Source organism: Mustela erminea, chromosome X, assembly GCF_009829155.1.
Source record: "Mustela erminea isolate mMusErm1 chromosome X, mMusErm1.Pri, whole genome shotgun sequence".
Classification (NCBI taxonomy): domain Eukaryota; kingdom Metazoa; phylum Chordata; class Mammalia; order Carnivora; family Mustelidae; genus Mustela; species Mustela erminea.
Genome location: NC_045635.1, coordinates 88381643 through 88401646, shown reverse-complemented (window position 1 = coordinate 88401646; position 20004 = coordinate 88381643). Strand labels below are relative to the sequence as shown.

The 20004-nt window shown below is 37.8% G+C and overlaps 1 pseudogene; it reads left to right on the top strand.

Annotated features, from left to right (window-relative positions):
• Nucleotides 1–12885: 12885 nt before the first annotated feature.
• LOC116582321 lies at nt 12886–14454 on the top strand (annotated as a pseudogene).
• Nucleotides 14455–20004: the final 5550 nt, after the last annotated feature.

Below are 20004 nucleotides of genomic sequence, written 5' to 3'. Positions count from 1 at the left end.
ATGCTAAGGGAAATAAAGAAAATCAAGTACCATATGATATCACTCATGTGAAATTTAAGAAACCAAACATATGTACATAGAGGAAGAGGGGAAAAAGAGAGGCAGGCAAGCCATAAGAGCCTCTTAACTAGAGAGAACAAACAGACTTGATGGAGGAGAGGTGGACAGGAGATGGGCTAAATTGGTGATGAGTATTAAGGAGGGCACTTGTGATGAGCACTGGGTGTTATATGTAAGTGATGAATCATTAAATTCTACTCCCGAAACCAATATTACATTTTATGTTAACTGACTAGAATTTAAGTAAAAACTTGAAACATAAAAATCCCACCAAACTACAATGAGATATCACCTCACACCTATCAGAAGGGCCAAAATTAACAACACCGGAAACAACAGATGTTGGTGAGGATGTGGAGAAAGGGGAACCCTCTTATGACTGTTGGTGGGAATGCAAACTAAGGCAGCCATTCTGGAAAACAATATGGAAGTTCCTCAAAAGGTTAAAAATAGATCTACCCTATGACCCAGCAATTGCACTACTAGGTATTTACCTGAAGGTCACAAAAATACTGACTGGAAGGGATACATGCACCCTGGTATTTATAGCAGCATTATCAACAATAGCCAAACTATTGGAAGAGCCCAAATGCCCATTGACTGATGAATGGATAAGGAAGAGGTAAAACACACACACACACACACACACACACACACACACACACACACGCAATGGGATACTACTCAGCCACTAAAAAAATGAAATCTTGCCATTTGCAATGACATAAATGAAGCTAGAGTGTATTATGTTAAGTGCAGTAAGTCAGAGAAAAGTGTGATATAAGTGTGAGAAGTCAGTTAGAAAGACAAATACTGTATGATCTCACTTATATGTAGAATTTAAGAAATGAAGCATATGAACATACTCTTATTTCTAAATTATTTCTAAAAGTATTTCTAAAACTAATATTTTGCTATATGTTAACTAACTGGAAATTAAATAAAAACTTGAAGCTACAAAAAAAGAATAAAAAAGAAAAATTTATCACTCTTACACATATACACAAATTTGCTCACAAATTATTCATACACACAGATGTATATACACTCACACCTACATGTTTAGATATTCAGTCCCTTACAACAACATGCTCATGCATCATTCACTCATACAAACATGCTCTCATATTCACTTACTCATCCACGTGAAATGCTCACAAATTCATTCACATAAACTGTCACATCTACATACACTCACACTTTCACACATAATTACTTACATGGGCATGCACAAAAATTCACACACAGAGACATATATTCCTCCTATGCATGCATTCATACATTCCCTCACACACATTAACTCTCAGAGACTATTTGCTTAGATTTACTAACAAACATCTACATGCTCACACACATGAAAATGCCCACAATTTCACAAATTTTAGTATATGATTCTGTGGTATATGTAATAGGAATTGCATTAATCTATGGTCACTTTGGAGAGAACTGACCTCTTTAGTGTGTTGATTCCTCCATCTCACAAACCTGTTTGTATGTCTCTCCATTTATTTAGGTCTTCTTTGACTTCTTACATAAGAATTTTATAATTTTCAGCATGTAGAGTACTACATGTTTTCTTAAAATTTTACATAGGTGTTATATGTAAAAAAAAAAATTGCCTGGTGTCTGTCCCAGTTACTTGGCCTAGAGCTTATAAAACTCTTGGAATTTCCCAAGTGATAAGTATATTTTGTTATTCATGAGTGCCTTACATTACTCCTGAGTTTATTCAGTGAGGTGATTCAGTATGGTAGCTGGTCACCTTTTTGGATGTATGATTTGCAAATACTTTCTTCTTTTCTGTGGGTTTCATTTTCACTTTCTTAATAGTGACTTTTGATACACAAAAGTTTTAAATTTTGATGAAGACCATTTTTTAATTCCTTTATTTCTTGTGTTTTTAGTGTCTTATCTGAGAAACTGTTGCCAAATCTAAGGCCATGAAGATTTACTCCTATATTATCATGTAAGAGTTTATGGGTCTAACCGTCTGTCCTATTTTGAGTTAATTTTTGTATCTGGTATGGTCGAAGCTTATTCTTTTGCATGTTGATATGCTGTTGTCTCAGCACCATTTCCTAAAGAGACTCTTCTGATTAAATTGTCTTGGCACCCTTGTTGAAAATCAGTCGACCATAGGTGGATGGGTTTGTTTTTGAATTCCTGTTCTTTTCCATTGGTCTATATGTCTGTCTTTATGTCAGTACCATAGTGCTTTGATTACTATAGCCTTGTCATAAATTTTTAAATTGGGAAGTGTGAATCCTCCATGTTTGTTTACCTTTTTTAGCCCAGGGGAGCTTCTCTTTATTTCCAACTGTACATGAATGTGAAAGTATTTTTAACTCAGTAACTCAGTTCCTTTGGAAGATATCTTCTGCTCATGAAGGGAGCCAAACTGAAGCTTAGATCCAGAGCCCTGATCATACCATACCTGAAGCTTACAGTCTAGATTTTCTGTTGTATTAGATAGTACAGTTATTTTATTTAAGCCACATTAGGTCATGGTCCTGCTTCTTTATCTATTTAAGGTTACTTATAAATCCAAATGAATTTTAGTACCAGTTTGCACATTTATACAAAAATGGTCACAAGTGGGGCGTCTGGGTGGCTCAGGGGGTTGGGCCTCTGCCTTCGGCTCGGGTCGTGGTCTCGGGGTCCTGGGATTGAGCCCCGTGTCTGGCTCTCTGCTCAGCAGGGAGCCTGCTTCCTCCTCTCTCTCTGCCTGTCTCTCTGCCTGCTTGTGATCTCTGTTTGTCCAGTAAATAAATAATTATAAAAAAAAGGCCACAAGATTTTTATAAGCATTGCCTAGAATCTGTAGATTAATATAGGAAAGATTGCCATTTTAACAATATTATCTCTCAATCCATGAATTTAGATATCCTTTCTTTTATTTAGGCCTTATTTAGTTTAGCAATGTTGTGTAGTTTTCAGTGCACAAATCTTGACCTTCATTGGTTAAATTTAATCCTAAGAATTTTGTTCTTTCTGGGGCACCTGCATCGTGCAGTCTGTTAAGCCCCCAACTCTAGGTGTCAGCTCAGGTCATGATCTCAGGATGGTGAAATCAAACCCCACATTGGGCTCTATGCTTACCCATCTGTCCATTGAAGAGCATCTTGGTTCTTTCCACAGTTTGGCGACTGTGGCCATTGCTGTTATGAACATTGGGGTACAGATAGCCCTTCTCTTCACTACATCTGTATCTTTGGGGTAAATACCCAGTAGTGCAATTGCATGGTCATCAGGAAACTCTATTTTTAATTTCTTAATGGATCAGAAGAATAAACATTGCTAAAATATCTATACTGCCTGGAGCAATCTATACTTTTAGTACCATTCTGATCAAAATTCTACCAGCATTTTTAAAAGAGCTGGGGCAAACAATCCTAAAATTTGTATGGAATCAGAAGAGACCCCAAATTGCTAAGGAAACATTGAAAAAGAAAAACAAAACTGGGGGCATCATGTTGCCTGATTTTAAGCTTTACTACAAAGCTGTGATCACCAAGACAGCATGGTACTGGCATAAAAACAGACACGTAGATGAGTGGAACAGAGTAGAGAGCCCAGATGCGGACCCTCAACTCTATGGTCAAATAATCTTCAACAAAGCAGGACAACATATGCAGTGACTTTTTTAGAGAGTCTCTTCAATAAATGGTGCTGGGAAAATTGGATAGCTATGTGTAGAAGTGTGAAACTTGACCATTCTCTTACACCATACACAAAGATAAACTCAAAATAGATAGAAGACTTCAACATGAGGCAGGAATCCATCAGAATCATTAATGTTTTGAATCATTGTTCTAATTACTCTTGAAAGTGGGTTTGAAGTCTACAAATATTATAGAACAGTTTATTTCACTCTTCATTTCTGTCAAATTTTGTCTCTTGCATTTTGAGTTTCTGTTGTTAGGTGCATATATGTTTATAATTGTCATATGTTTCTGGATAGTCAGTTTCATCAATACTTAATGTTCATTTTGCATATTGCAAAACTCTTTGGGTTAAAATCTTTTGTGCCTGGTATTAGTATAGGTACCCCATCACTTTTTTGTTACTATTTGCAGAGGAAATATTTTCTGTCATTTCAATTTCAACCTACCTGTGTCTTTGTATTTCAAATGAATCTCATATAAACAACATACAGTTGGATCATGATCTTTAAAATTTTTGTTGAAGTATAGTTGATATACAATGTTATATTAGTTTCAGGCATAGAACATAGTGAATCGACAACTCCATAAATTAGTCAGTTTGTTTTATAGATTCCAAGTGAAATCATACAGTATGTCTTTCTATTATTCCACTGAGCAAATACCCTCAATGTCTACCTATGTTGTCCCAAACGGCAAGGTTTTGTGCTCGCTTCGGCAGCACATATACCAAACGGCAAGGTTTCATTCTTATTTATGGCTGAGTAATATTCCATTATATATATTATATCTATCTATTTCTATCTATACATAGCACATCTTTTAAAAGATTTTATTTATTTATTTATTTGACAGAGATCACAAGTAGGCAGAGAGGTAGGCAGAGAGAGGGAGAGAGAGGGAAGCAGGCTCCCTGCTGAGCAGAGAGCCTGATGTGGGCCTCAATCCCAGGACTCTGGGATCATGACCTGAGCTGAAGGCAGAGGCTTTAACCCACTGAGCCATCCAGGCACCCTATATCACATCTTTTTTATCCATTCATCCAGCAATGGACAATTTGCTTGCATTTATATCTTGGCTACAATGCTGCAACAACATAGAAGTGTATATATCTCTTAGAATTAGTGTTTTCATTTTTCTTTTTTTAAAAAAATATTTATTTATTTTAGAGACACACAGTGAGAGAAAGCATTAGCAGGGGGAGTGGCAGAGGGAGAGAAATCTTCCAGCAAACTCCATGCTGAGCATGGAGACTGACGTGGGGCTCAATCTCAGGACCTGAGTTCATGACCTGAACTGAAATCAAGAGTCAGTAACTTAACTGACTGAGGCACCCAGGTGCCCCCACTTTACCATTTTAATTATACTATGTATTGGTGTGGATTTGCCTTTATTGAGTTTTTAGGGGTTCTGTGTGCCTACTGGATCTTGATACCTGTCTCCTTCCCCAGATTAGGGAAGTTTTCAACCATTATTTCTTGAAATAAATTTTCTGCCCCCTTTTCTCTGTCTTCTTCTGTGATTCCTATAGTATGAATGTTATTATACCTGGTAGAGTAACTAAGTTCTCTAAGTCTACTATCATTTCTCATGTCTTTCTCTTTTTCATTCAGCTTGATTACTTTCCATTACTCTGTCTTCTAGGTCACTAATTTGTTTCTCTGCTTCTCCAGCTTGCTGTTCATTCCATTGAACATGTTTATTATTTATTGAGCCTTTCATCTCTCTTAATCTTTACCTCTGTGTTACAGGTCTCACTGATGTCTTCCGCTCTTTTCTCAAGTCCATCGATTTTCTTTATGATCATTAATTTAAATTTTCTGTAAGGCATGCTACTTATATCCATTTTGCATAGATCTCTGGCCATGGCCTCTTCCCATTATTTCAAATTCCTCTGTCTTCTCATTTTGTCTAAGTCTCTGTGTCTGTTTTCTGTGTGTTAGGAAAGTTAGTTATAACTCCTATTCTTGAAGGTAATGGTCTTATGAAGACAAGGTCCTGTAGTATCCTGCAGTGTTATGTGCCCTGTTCCCTGGGACCTGGTGCTTCAAGGAGTATCTCCAAAGTGTGTTGTGTGTACCATGCTTTTGTGTCCTGGCCATTTTATCCTTCAGTGCAGTCATCTGTAGAGGTTCTCTGTGTCTCTTGTGGGCAGTGTTTGGTCCCTGGCCTGGATTTGCTGAGTTTTAAGTTGGTGTGCTATTGTCTGCTTATGAAATGTGACCTGTCGTCACTACACTAGAACTGAGGCCCTGCAAAAATCCTGATTCGAGGAGACATGATGTTGGCAAGGGTCTGAGCCAGTGTTCTGGGTGAGAGGGCCCACATGCTGGGATTGATGCAAGCATGATTGGGAAGTTTGCTTCCACTAGAGTGTGGTGGGGGACTATGGCTTTATTTAAGCAATTAGATAGCAGAGTCATCACTATGCTGGTTCTCACATGTGGCCCTATGCTTTGGCTGTGGGGGCAGGGAGGGAAATGTTGCCCGATATTTTTTTCCTGTAGAATTCTCTCTGTGAATGCTGCCTCTGTGGGATGCACTCTGAGATTAGTAAATAACCTCTGCATTGTGAGCTTCTAGTGCTCTCACATTGCTGTTTCCATGCTGTGTGTCTGCCAGCTGCCCTGCCTTTTCTCCAAGAGTAGCCCCAAAGTCCTCTGGGATCTCCCTGAGCCAAGCCCACTGACCTTTAAAACTCCAGGCTTTAAGCCCTGCTGGTCGCCAAAACTCACAAAATTCAATCCCTCTTGCTTTCCAAGCCAATTGCTATGGGGATTCATCTTCCCAGTGTGGGCATCCCTATGTGCCAGACTGTCTCTCACCCTTCTCTGCAACTGTGGCTCCCTCCCTACTGCAGCACTCACAATCCATTTCTTTCCCAAACCATGTCTCGACACCTACCTGTGGCCTCTTCTCTGCCTTTTATTATGCAGTTTGTTCTTCCAGTCTTCAGGTTGATTTCTGAGGCATTTAAGTTGATTTGATAATTATCTAGATATATTCATGTGATAAGGCAAGCCTGGGATCTTCCTGTGCTGCTGCCATCTTCTTTCATAATCTGTACTGTGTAAAAAGACATTTTAAGAACTTGATTACACTAAGATATGTGTGTGTATATGTGTGTATGCGTGTGCACACACACACACATGTCTGGGCTATGGGTTCTTGCATTTGTAATTTCAGAAATTAAGTGGGAGCACTGGTAAAGCAACAATTAATGCACCATCATTGGGCTCTGGATGGATGACTGGGAGTGCAACTGTGAATGATATAGGAAATCTGGGAAGCAGGAAGGGAAATGAGGTTTGATGTGGTTGAGCAGAGTAGGAGGTGAGTACATCTGATTATTCTCTTCAGTGGATGATTGAGGAAAAATGTACCTGGTGAGTAATCATGATTTAATGTAGTGGCTACTGAGAAGATGATATAAGGGAAGGGCTACTGCTTCACTAACAAATTACAAGAAACAAAATGCGAAAGTAGTATTAATACCACAAGTATACCCAAGTCAAATTTGTTTCAACACTACTCATATTGTGTAATTCATTGAAAAACATAAGTAAGGACTCTAAATTAGTACAGAATTACCTAAATACAAAACTTCACAAAAAACCTATTTAGGCTCCCTTATAAACTGAAGTTACTGCTCTTACTCAGACTTCTCTGAGTCTGTTTCTTTCAAGCTAAATTTTTTTATTTTGAAAAACTCAAAAATTTCATAACTTGCATACATCTTTTCATAACTTGCAATATCTCATCAAAGGGATGGTGGGAGCGTCTGGTCAGTGTAGCTCAAGCATCACACTTATCTGAGTCAGCCAGTGAAGGACCTACAGCCTCTGAGCCACAGCTATTGGTCAGATGTGTGAGGAGATATCCCGAGGTGAGCCAATAAGAGACTTCCTTTTTGCCCCTTGTTGGAGATTGAGGAGGAAGCAGCTGTATTTTTAACCTGTTGTTTTTCCTTTGCTTGATTATTTATATGTTTTGAGTCTGGTGATTTCAGGATATTGTATTAGTTTTCTAGGAATGCAAAACCAAATATCAGGAACTGATCAAACTGAATAACATTTAATTTATTGCCTTATAATCCTAAACGCTTCATGTTTATCATTGTGTGTTACATGTTAGAGTGAGTCTCGGGGTTGTGAGGCATATATCTTTTGAAGGCCATTCTTTTTGGCTTAAAATAGCCATGTTATCACAATATATACTCATATGATCTTCCCTGTGTGTCTGTGACTCTAAATTTCCCCTTTTTATAAGGACAACAGTCCTACTGGATGAGGCCTACCCTAATGATATCACTTAAACATAATTACTTCCATAAAACCTCTATTACCAAATAAGGTCATATTTGAAGGGGATAAGGAATACAGCATATCAATATTAGGGCACAAAATCCAATCCATGACTGTCCTCTGAAAATTCATGTCCCGATGTGCACAATACATTCTTTCTGTGTGAATGTCAACAGAAGCCTTCACTGATTCTAGCACCAATGCTAAGGAGAAATCTAATTGAAATACCCTGTATCAGATATGGGTTCATTTCCAGCTATGATTAATGCTGAGACAATATTCCTGTCCAAGTGAGAATGTGTGAACACAGTTAACAAGTTATTTGCTCCCAAATACAATGACCAGACAGGCAGAAGGTAGACATCACTATTTCAAAATTGAGAAGTTGAAAAGGGAGACAAGGTTTCATGTGTCAAGAGCAAACTTGGGTCCTAGGAAGGACCTTTTTTGTTTGTTTCAAGTTTTTATTTAAATTCTAGTTAGTTAACATACAGTATAATATTAGATTGAGGAATAGAATTTAGTGATTCATCATATATATAACATCCAGTGTTCATCACAGTAAGTGATTAGACCTCTTTTTTTCCTTGTGTTCATCTGTTTCATTTCTTAAATTCCATATATGAATGAAAATTATATCATAGTGTTTGAAAAAGTATCCTTTTTGGTTTTAGGCTATGACCTCTGCTCTCATTGGGTGGCAGTTTTACATTCTTAGCCATGGTAACTGGTGGCATCCTACCCAGGGTTTCTGTAGTACATTCTTCTGAACAACTTAGGTATTTAGGAGATGACCTTAGCCTCAGGAATGTGAGAGGAGATAGCTCTATTCCTGGCATTGCATCTCTGGATTCATAGTGGCAGTGGCAGCTCTGCCAACCTCTGAACATACAGTGGGGTCATTTGCCCCTTTTCTAAGGGATAATGTATGTTCCCAGCTAGATACATCTGCAGGCCCTCTTTGGCTACTGAATCCCAGTAGTACAACAGTCTTCCTTCATTTTGTCCTATCTGTTTCTCCATCAATACTAATTGTGCACATCTCTACTGATATTAAGAGAATAAAACACTGTTGGCTTTTCATGCAATTCAAGGTGTTAAAGCCATCACACAGGAGTGCCCTCCACTTACCTTTCCAACAACCATCTTTCTGACTACTGATGAGATGTTTGATTTTACCCATATTTCACATGCCTAACCTCCCAACTGATAGTTTTCTAGCCACACCCTTGTTCTTTTTTTTAAGAAACAAGCTATCTGGATAGAGTGAGACAATTGCAAATCATCACATGCTAGTTTCTTCTGTTTTTTTGGCACTTTTTTTTGTGTGTTCCGTATTTTTTTTATTTCTTTTTTTTAATATAAATTTTTTAAAATTTATTTATTTTCAGCATAACAGTATCATTATTTTTTCACCACACCCAGTGCTCCATGCAATCTGTGCCCTCTATAATACCCACCACCTGGTACCCCGACCTCCCACCCTCCCCCACCACTTCAAACCCATCTGATTGTTTTTCAGAGTCCATAGTCTCTCATGATTCACCTCCCCTTCCAATTTACCCCAACCCCCTTCTCTCTAACTCCCCGCACTTTCTTTAATTTATATATCTCCTCTGGCATTTACTATGAATAGCAAGGAGAAACCAGGCCATGCCTACGACACTGTGCTTAGAAATCTCCTCAGTTTACTGTCCCATTTTATCATGTAAATGTTGTATTCCTCATAAAATACTAGAGCACAGTTCAACTAAATGCTATGCCACTTTTTAATAAGGATGGCGATTTTGCAAATTCCCAATACCGTGTTCCTAATTTCCATCTGTTAACTCACCAGAAGCACCCTGATACTCATTTCTAGCAACATATTTTTCATGATGCTGTTTGTATTCTCTGAGATGATAGTCCTTCACAGCTCTCCTCTTTTCTGTATGATCCCTCTCCTGAAGTACATTTAATGTCCATATTTCACCCAGCAGTCCCTTAAGAAATCTTGACTTGTTCTGTCATATACCTCAAAATTCTGCCACCTTTACTCATTACCAACTTCAAACCCACTTCCACATTGTTAATTCTTTGTTACAATTTCACTCTACTGCCAGAACCCAAATCTGTGTTAGTGTGTTCTCTTATCATACAAAGTGCCACACACTGGGGAATTTAAAGAACAAAAATGTATTGTCATACATTTCTGAGGCTAGAAGTCCAAATCAGTAGTTGTGGGTCATGTTGATTTCTGCTGAGATGTGTAAGGGAAGGATGTATTCCTGGCCTATCCCCTAAACTCTTACACAGTTGACCTCTCCCATTATTTTTTCAAATTATGTTCTTTATATGCATGTCTCAGTTTTCATATTTTCCCTGTTTATACAGAAAAAAGTCATTTGGATTAGGGTCAATGTTAAAGAATATATTTTAATTTGATTGTCTCATTAGGGACTCTGTCTCCAATTATGATCCTATCTGAGGTACTGGGAGTCAGGATTACATGATACAAAGTTGGGGCTGCATGATTCAACCCACCTGAGATATGAAACCAGAGCTATACATGGGCAATTATGCTACCTCTTCCATGATACCAATTATATGTTCTCCCATTAGAAAACTAAGGTGACTTCATTCACCGTTCTCTTACTCAAGGCTCTTTGAATGCTGCCTAATTTTATTGTATTTTAATTTTTCTATCTTCTTATCACTGTGAAAACTGAGATACTTAATTTCAATCCTTAGAAATGAATTAGCAGTTCCTTTAGACACCAATATTTGGCCAATATTTTAAGAATGGCATTTGTACTTTTAAAATAATTAGTAAATGCTGCTGTGAAGGATATTATTTTCAACCAAAGAGACAAATCCAGAAAATCTACAAAAATCGAAAAATTTTTAAATCCATGATTTCAGAAATCAGATAGGAACATGAGTAAAACAATGTTGTATATACACCATATAGACTTATTAAGACTGAGACTGCAAGGGTGAGTGACAGATATGAAATTCAAGGTATAACAAAGAAAAATGGGTGTTGATGTTGAAGACAAGAAGAAGAAGTGAGTACATCTGATTGTTCACTTCAGAAGGTGATTAATGACAAAGGATATCTGGTGAGCATCCATTCTCTAATGGTGTGGTTAAGAGTAAAGATTAATTTAGAGAAATAGATTTATTGCTTAAATAATGAATTATAAGCAACAATTCTGGGGAAATAGTATTAAGTCAAACATACGCTACTTAAACTTACTCAATATTACAACTCGTTACAGAATTCATTAAAAAACTGAAGGAGAGTCCAAACTCAGTACAGAAATTGCTAAATCTAAAAGTGCATCCCATTACAGGCTCCTTAGTAACTGAACTTCCTATTATAAGTTGCCCAGATTTATCTGATTCTATTCCTTCCAAGTCTGTAATCTTTCCTGTGGATAATGCAAACTTCAATGACTAGCACATTGCATCATGAGGATAATTGAGGCAACCTGTCAAAGCAACTCAAGCCACACTCAGCTCTGACTTAGCCAATCAGGGACGTGTAACTACTGACTTACAGCCCTGGGCCCGGTGCACACTCAGGTGTGTCAGGTTGAACTAGTAAGAGTCTTACTAGGTACTCAGTCTCAAAAATGGAGGAGGAAATCTGGTATTACATATTACTTGCTGTTTGCTTCTTTGTTTGATTAGTTGTTTGCTTTTAATCATGATGAAAAGATCCTATGAGTCCAGATCTGCAAGTGGAAATCTGTCACTTCAATTAAGTCAGAGAAGAGTTACATAAATTAATAGTATTAAAATGACTTTCCTTGATGCTGGCCATGTATTTTAACTTAGGCTATTTGAATGTTCAGGGTGTTTTTGTTTTGTTTTTGATTTTGATTTTGGGTTTTTTGTTTGTTCGTTTTCTGTTTTTTTTTTTTTTTTTTACCTCTAGCCACACTGCCCTGACAAAAGAAGACCTATCACATTAAATACTTAGCTTTGCATGATTTGGTGCTTGAATGACTACATTCTATGTGAAAACTTTACTTTTTTCCAATGGGAATAGGAGATGCCAAAGAAAATTCTATTCCCAGTTCTTAGCTCCAAGTGAAGGGAAAAAAGTCTGAGAATTTTCCATCACAGGAGTGTTCTAGTGTAGCCCTGGGGTTCAAATTAACACTATCAGCATGACCCAAATAATTCCTGGAGGCAACCTAATCAAATGGCAAATGTACAATAATCTTTTCTGGAGGAGCTTAATATTAATTAAAGCTTTTGAAAGATTCCTGGAGATAAACTCCCTCAATATAAGAACATAATCTACAAACAAGCCCCCATCAGCAAAATCAAACAAGAAATCAGAATGGAAACCGCCACAGAATTATTACCAAATGCCAACATAAAAAATAAATGTGTGTGTGTATGTGTGTGTGTGTGTGTGTGTACACATGACAGAACATATAAGAAGAAGCTCAGTATCAAACATGTGCTAAATGAGTTTTCTAGACTAAAATCATTGTAACCACTAGAACAAAAGATTAAAGAAATTTTATACAATGAAGGAGACATACCTGGATAGAGAATTGGTGAACTAGAAGACAAGTGGAAGAAATAATACAGAACACCTCACAGAAAGATAAAAAGAAAAAGAAGATGAGAGGCAAAGAAACTTAAGGAATGGAATAAGTAATTATTAAGTACATCTCATAGGCATTCCAAAAGCACAAACATGGGTGAATTTTGGAAAAATAATAGTCAAATGAAAATTTCTGGTAATAGCCCCGAATTTAGGGAAGCCAGGACATCTTGGATTCAGGAAGCACATGTAAACACATTGTAGTGGAGCTATGATGTAAGAATAGAGAGCATAATAGCAAACAAAGGGCATGATGCCTAAAAAGGGAAAACCAAATAGTGTGACCACATCCCTCTTTTCATCAAGAAATGGAAGCCAGAAACAAGTGCTGAGAGAAAACAACTGTCAACTTACTGTTGTCTACCTGGCCAGAGTATCATTTGATAGTGAACCTATGATAGACATGAATATGGATCACCCAGAATCCCCTCCCAAAGACAGACTCTCTTCTTCATCTGCTTAGTGTGCAGTCAGCTGGCAAATGTCACCCATTAACCTTTTCAGTCATTACCTCAGCTACAGAAAGCCTATACGCCCAAGCTCAGGGACTTCCTTTGATAGCAACATCCAATGTTGATCAAGAAAGGTTGATTAATATATGTCTGATCCCTTCTTCAGCTATTAATCCTGATTAACCCTGTACACTGAATACTATTTCAGTTCTGCCTCCTTTAAGATCTTAACTCTGAAATATAAACACATGAGAAAAGTCATAACTTGTAGTGTTTCTTCTGACACCATATTAAAGGCACATCTTGGAAATTTTATTTAGGAAGATAAAAGATGATTTGAGATGCAAATAGAAATGATAATAGGACAAAGGGGAGTTTTGGGCTCAGGTGGGGCTATGGGCTGTGCCTCTACTTGCTGCCTATCTGCATATCCAACCCCACCCCCTTTTCTCCTGTTCTTCAGTCATGGAAGTTGTCAGGCAAGTTTTTTACCTACAAGGGACTATTAGTCTTCTTCCAGGACTACAGGTGTGGTTGGAAGTCCTGAGATAGTTGTGCTATGACATGGCTTTCCAATATCCAGCTATGATTGGCACAAGATTTGGGAAGGTCTGACCCTGTGGTTTCATTAAATGATTGCCTTTGATTTCTTGGGCATTGGCTTCAGTGACAAACCAAGACCATATCAGTATTCCATATTTGAGGAGGCACTTTTGGGGTATCTGGGGCTCCAGAACCACAAGACCAACTTTTTGTCTCATGATTATGGAGCTTTGCTGCTCAGGAGCTGCTCTTACATGTTCCAGAAGAATGGATCTTTTTAGCTTACCATAAAGAGTCTCTGTCAGATGGAAGTTATTTTCTGAGACTCACTATCTTCTCCTCCAAAACTTCTCAAAGAAGGAGTCATCCTGTCACCCATCCTCACACAATTGAACTTTTCTGTCTTCTCCCAAGGTCTCATCCCAGTCTTTAGGCTATACACCCAACCCTCTGAGAATGAGCTATGGGATATGTGGGCAGGGATACAATGATGGGAAAACTTCGTTATCAACAGTCTCTAACAGTACATCAACCAGAAGAAGATGCTCAGAAGATACTGGATGAGAGCTCTTGCTTCTGTAACTGGTCCCTTTCATTTTATTTATGGGTCATTGGATCCTGTCAATCTATATCCAGAGTTTTTGAAGCTGTACAATAAAATAATGCCATAATCCATGATGTCAATTCTGGATGACCACATTAGCCACTACCCACAGCTAGAGAATCCCATGGGCTTCTTGAATGCATATATGGTCTTCAACAGCTCCTTTCAAGCTGAGATGAGTAGCTCCCCTGTATTACCTCCCCTACTCCCTTATCTGTTGTAGATTCCACTTAGGAAGCAATGCCCAAAAAAGGTCCTGGCCACCAAACAGGATTCTTTTACAAAAGTCCACCTGACTCACATTGATGATCAGCATATGGTAAAAAGCCTGCAGAAGCTCTGGCTAAGGGTGACCTAATAGTCCACCTCCCATTCTTCTGACATCTGAATGAGTGTATGGACTTGCCTTTGTTTTTGTGCTACTAGGAAAGTCTGTTGAGGGGGAGGAGGGGCAAGATGGCAGAGAAGTAGGAGACCCTGTTTCAATGGATCCCCTAAAGTGAACTAAATATCTACCAGAACACTCTTAACACCCATGCAATCAGCCTGAGATGTAAGATTATATTCTGGATCTCTTTGGGGGCAGAAGACATCTGTGGAGAGGTAAACTGGAGTGGGAACACTCGGACTGTATCTATCAGGAATTCTGTTGAACACTACAACTCACTGACGCAGAAAGAGAGAGAGACATTCTTAAAAATCCTTTTAGAACTTCTATGGACTTTTCCTGAAATATTTAGAAACACTAATTTCAGACCCATCCTCAATTAGAATCATGGTAAAGAATGAAGAGAGGATACCTCCTAACTTTTCCTTAAATGTCTTTAAGGTCACATGCTTTTTTAAGTTCTCTAAGCAACACAGCTTCAAGTCACAGTGAGTCTCCCTTGTCATAACTTTGGATTTCATTTCATCAGCTACTTTTATTTTATTTTTTTAAACTTATTTTATTTATTTGACAGAGATTACAAGTAGGCAGAGAGGCAGGCAGAGAGAGGGAAAAGCAGGCTCCCCGCCAAGCAGAGAGCCCCATGCAGGGCTTGATCCCAGGATCCTGGGACCACAACCCGAGCTGAAGGCAGAGGCTTAACCCACTGAGCCACCCAGGCACCCCTCATCAGCTACTTTTAATTATAGACATTTTGTTAAAGTAGGTTTTGGTTTGAATAATGCAGTATTCTAAGTATACTTTAAGACTATGATTTTCTACACATATATATTTTATAAGGATACTAAACCAGCATATACTCTGGCAGAGTAGTGAACTTCCCTTTGTTTTCCTCTTCCAATAGATATGTGCTGAATTTCTAGCTTTCAATAACCATGGAGGGGAAATACATTGTAGGACTTCAGTCCTTTGAAATTTATTATAATTTGCATTAAACCCCCTTATTTCATCATGTATGCTAAGTATTCCACTTGAACTTTTAGGAAATAAGTTCTAAATAACCCTTGATATGAATGTAGAAACTTGTAAAGGATGTCCCTCTGAGCCAAGCAATGGGATGAAAGCTAAGTAAACTAAAGAAATCCAACTTTTTCTTTAGCTCATTACGAGATAGATTAAGTCAAAGGGATTTGGGAAAAAAAAAAAGAGCTTGCTGCATAAACTCCCAAGAAAACTATCATAATATCAAGGGCAAGTAAATCCTTGTATGTGGTGCCCAGAAGTTGCCAAATATTCTGGAAGAAAATTTTGGAAGGCAAAGGCTCGCATAGAGCCACTTGATTCTTCAGAGAAAGAGCTGTGAACCATTTAGAAATATAAAACTCCATTCTACCAAGTCACTTAATTTGTATCATATTAATTATTGCTACTTAAAAATACCCATATTTGTCAACTAATTTAGAGATGTTTTTTAAGAATCATGTATATTGTTCTAATACATATCATATTTTATGAAAAGTTACTTTTTATTAATGTATTTCATTCTTTTTTAAATTTTAATTTCAGTAAAGTTAATATACAGTGTTATTTTGATTTCAGGAATACAGTATAGTTATTCAACAAATCTAAACATTATTCAGTGCATAATCATAAGTGCACTAGTTAATCCCAATCACCTATTTCACACACCTCCCCACCCACCTCCCCTCTGGTACCTACCAGTTTGTTTTCAATAGTTAAGAGTCCATTTCTTGTTTTTGTTTCTCTCTTTTTTTCCCCCTTTGCTCCTTTGCTTTATTTCTTAAATTTCACATATGAGTGGAATCATAAGGTATTTGTCTGTCTTTGACCGACTTACGAACTTAACATTATACATTCTAGTTCCATCTATTTCACTGCAAATGGCAAGATTTCATTATTTTATGGCTGAATAATATTCTGGGGTGTGTGTGTGTGTGTGTGTGTGTGTGTGTGTAGGTACCATGTCTTTATTCACCAATCAATGGGCACTTGGGCTGCTTCCAAATCTTGGCTATTGTAAATAATGCTACTGTAAACATAGGGGTACATGTATCCCTTTGAATTAGTGTTTTCATATTCTTTGGAAAATACCCAGTAGTGTGATTACTGAAACAAAATGTAGTTCTATTTTCTACCTTTTAAGGAGCCTCCATATTGTCATTCACAGTGACTACACCAGTTTACATTCCCAACAGTGCAAGAGCGTTCTTTTTTCTCTACATCCTTGCCAACATCTGTCATTTCTTTTGTTTCTGATTTTAACCATTCTGACAGGTATAAGTTGATACCTCATTGTATATTTCATTTGCAATTCCCTGATGATGAATGATGTTGAGCATCTTTTCATGTGTCTGCTGGACATCTGTAGGTCTTTTGAGAACCGTCCGTTCATGTCATTTGCCTATTTTTAAGTGGGAGTATTTGCGGCTTGTTTATATTAAGTTGTATAAGGTTTTTATATATTTTGGGTACAAATATTGGTTTAAAATTTAAAAAATTAAAAAGTAAATAAATAAAATCAATAACACATGGAGGAAAAGGAAATGCAACTACTTTACACAGAGTCTGTTCAAATATTCAGCTTCCATCCAAACATTGACCTTACTCCTAAAAACCATGGTATTCTCATATTCTCCCATTATCACAGTGATAATCAAACCTACTTTATTCATCCCTATCCTTAATAACTATTTAAAGAGTTCCAGTGTGCTGGCATGAGTCCCTTGACTACCAACTTTTTCTTTCCCTATTCTCTTGTGAATCACTCTAATTTTCTTAGCATCTGTGAGACCCATAAAGGTAATCCAAGATAACAAATCTGATACAACTTCTTGGAACATGCTTGGTTTTGCAACAACAAAATTACATGGGGTGACAATGCAAAAGAGTATCCACAAATCACAGCATTTATCATGGTCTAGGTAAGAGGTACATTAAGTCGATGAACAACCCAATCATTGTAAAGCCAATCAAGCATATCACATATGCAACATATCAGTTGCTTCATCTTGAGAATTCCAGTTGGCTTTTCAGGTAGGAGAAAGGGCATTCACCTTCTCAGGGAAAACAAACTGCAGTGGCTTTTATCCAGCCCACAAGGCTAGGTCTCCTCTCAGGAAGAAACTGCCACATGTTTAGATCATATACACCAACTGTTCAATAGTAAGCTGTAGGTCCTACCTCAACCCAAACATACTCTCATTTTGTAGCATTCAACACTGAGGAGACTCCTAGTTTAGTAATGAATACAATCCTCTTTTATTTAAGGATCTTCAGGAAGTTGCTCATATCGATCCACAGAAGGAGACAATTCTGTAACAATATACCCACTGGTTTTAGTAGTTTTGAGAGTTTGCCCTCCCATCACACATGGAAGACCTTCTTGGTGACCATACATCTTCGAGATGTTATCTTTTGTTTCAGAACAATTTTTTCCCTTATGTATTCAAGGACTGAGTAAAGCACAGCTGCTATTCCATGCAATGGGTAATTCAACAGGTCTTCAGTCATCAAAGAACTGTCATCCACCACCCCCTTATCCTTCCTTTTTCCCAAAAAATAACACTACCATGTTTCAGAGAATCAGGCTCATTCTAGTTAATCCCACTTCTGATGCCAACTCTGCTAGACATCATCAAGACCACCCTCAAGCTTCACGATTTGTTAGAAGGAGTCAAAGAACTCAAAAAAGTGTAGACTTGTTGAATAATGATATCATACACTTGAAACATAGTTAACCCGGTAGGTTAATTATACTTTAATTTTAAAAGAACTCAGAAAAGTCCTTGTACTTGTGGTTATAGTTTCCTACAGTGAAAGAAATAGGTTACAATCAGCAAAGGGAAAGACACATGGGGGAAAGTACAGGAGAAATCAGGTACAAGCTTCCAAGGGTCCCTTCTCAGGGAAATCACACAGAGACACACCTAGCTCTACCAGAAATAATGTGTGCCAACCCAGGAAACTCACTCTAGCCTTGGAGGCTTTTATTGGAGGTCAGTCACACAGGTATGCAATGTCTGTGTGACTAACCACGGGTACTCAGATTTCAGTCCATCCCCCAGAACAGAAACAGGCATTCAGAATAAATCACCTTGTTAGAATAAATTTAACTATTCAAATAAGTACAGCATAGCCCAAGGACTCAGACATACAAAAGTAAACTCGTCAGGTAGAATATTCCAAGAACTCAGAGGTTATCCCCCAGGATCCTGTTAAGGGCCAGTCCACAAGACAGGTACTTCTTTGAAATGTGCATCATCTGAACAACCCAGGCTTGCCAAGGTAATCTTTTCCTGTCCACAATAAAATTGACATAAAGAATAATTGTTAATCTTTATAAATCTATGTCCAGCAAGTTAAAGTTTTCTAAAGATCATTAAGAAATAAATGTCAAAATAAAGAGTTTTTAATTCCCAACAATTTAATGTTAACAAAAATAATGATTTGTTTCCCACCATTTCTTTTAGGGTAAAATCACTGAAGAAAAAATAGTTTTCCATTATCCAGTAAATGGGCATGCCTTACAAAAGTATTAATTTGGAAGGTATACTCTAATAATCCCTCCTAAGGTGGTTAGTTAACATATACCCAAAGGAAAGGAAATCTTAGCTATGGAGGTCTCTCTAAATAAGGGTTTATTTCTTAAAATGATCCCCATGAACACCAAGACCCTTGGGGAAATAATTTTTTCTTCACTTTTTTTTTTATACTAACTAGTTTCTTTATTTTTTTTTCAGCATAACAGTATTCATTATTTTTGCACCACACCCAGTGCTCCATGCAATCCATGCCCTCTATAATACCCACCACCTGGTACCCCAACCTCCCACCCCCCACCCCTTCAAAACCCTCAAATTGTTTTTCAGAGTCCATAGTCTCTCATGGTTCACCTCCCCTTCCAATTTCCCCCAACTCCCTTCTCCTCTCTAACTCCCCATGTCCTCCATGCTATTTGTTATGCTCCACAAATAAGTGAAACCATAGGATAATTGACTCTCTCTTTTATTTCAAATTCCCCCACTGAAGTTTCAAGCTGTTACCTTGGAGCTTCTATGATGTAGCCTGGGAAAATTTCAAGGCATTTGAATTTTTGTGTTTTTTTTTTATTAAAGCTTTTTATTCATTTATTTGACAGAGAGAGGGCACGAGCAAGAGAGGGAACACAAGCAGGGGGAGTAGGAGTGGGAGAAGAGGTCTCCTCACTGAGCAGGGAGCCCGATGCGGGATTTGAACCTAGGACCCCAGGATCATGACCTGAACTGAAGGCAGACACTTAATGACTGAGCCACCCAGGCGCCCAAGACATTTGAAATTTCTGAGAAACAAAAATAAAGGATACTTCTTTATTGGAATAAAAGGAAA